The sequence below is a fragment of the Heterodontus francisci genome, unplaced genomic scaffold (assembly GCF_036365525.1).
Source record: "Heterodontus francisci isolate sHetFra1 unplaced genomic scaffold, sHetFra1.hap1 HAP1_SCAFFOLD_421, whole genome shotgun sequence".
Classification (NCBI taxonomy): Eukaryota; Metazoa; Chordata; class Chondrichthyes; order Heterodontiformes; family Heterodontidae; genus Heterodontus; species Heterodontus francisci.
In genome coordinates this window covers 163,867-164,850 of record NW_027140402.1, presented here as the reverse complement: position 1 = coordinate 164,850, position 984 = coordinate 163,867, and the positions used below count along the sequence as shown (strand labels likewise).

The following is a 984-nucleotide window of genomic DNA, read 5'->3' as shown; positions in this document are numbered from 1 at the left end:
AAGATTGATTTCTTCTCATTTCATTCTGAGCTCGGGGTCTGTGTGGCTCAGTGTCACTTCTGGCTGTCTCCTGCTTCACAATCCATCAGTACTGAGAAAGCAATGGGGAATATTACTCATATGTTGTGTTCTTTAATTTTTTGGAAAACTTGAATGCATGTATTCTCTTCCAAAACAAGGACACCAAGCCACTGCTAATGTTGGGCTGAAATAGCTCAGTTGGGAGAGCGTTAGACTGAAAATCTAAAGGTCCCTGGTTTAATCCCGGGTTTCAGCAATTCTGCTTCCTTATGCGTCACTTGCCTTGATTCTGATTTTCCAGTTGCACAATTTACTTTGAAATTATTTACCAAGCACCAGTGGATTGGATTTGAGAAACAACACAGAGTTCTTTACAGCATCGAAGTTGGTCGTCTGGCCTATCACGTCCATGCTGGCTCTCCCCGGAGCAATCTAATCAGTTCCACTCACCAGCTCGATCCATTTCCTCCTGCAAGTTTCTTTCCTTCAAGTATCCATCCAATGTCCTTTTCAAATCATCGATTGCCTCTGCTACCAGCACACTCGTGGGCAAAGACATTACTATCCACAACATAAAAAAGTTCCACCTCATCAAGGATGGGAAATATTTATATCTTCGATATTTGCTTATTCTATCTTTCTATGAGAATAGAATGGCAGTCGACATGAAAGGGAACCCAAAAATCTTCGAGCAGCATGTAAATGATAAGTGGGTAGTAAGAGGTTGAGTAGGGACTATTAGGGACAAAAAGGATAATCTATGCTTAGAGCTGCAGGGCAATGTTAATCTACTTAATGTGTACTTTGTATCAGTGATCACTAAGGAAGTGGAATTTGACAAAATATCAGTAGAAGTCAAGAGAATTGAGGCAATGGAGAGGGTACAAATTGAGAGAGGGAGGTACTAAAAAGGCTGGCTGTGCTTAGGGTAGATAAATCACCTTATCCGGATGGCTTGCATCC

At 41.5% G+C, this 984-nt stretch overlaps 1 non-coding gene across 1 annotated transcript; it reads left to right on the top strand.

Annotated features, from left to right (window-relative positions):
* Positions 1–204: 204 nt before the first annotated feature.
* Positions 205–277, top strand: trnaf-gaa (transfer RNA phenylalanine (anticodon GAA)). Its single transcript has one exon. It is a non-coding gene; the product is annotated as a tRNA-Phe (tRNA).
* Positions 278–984: the final 707 nt, after the last annotated feature.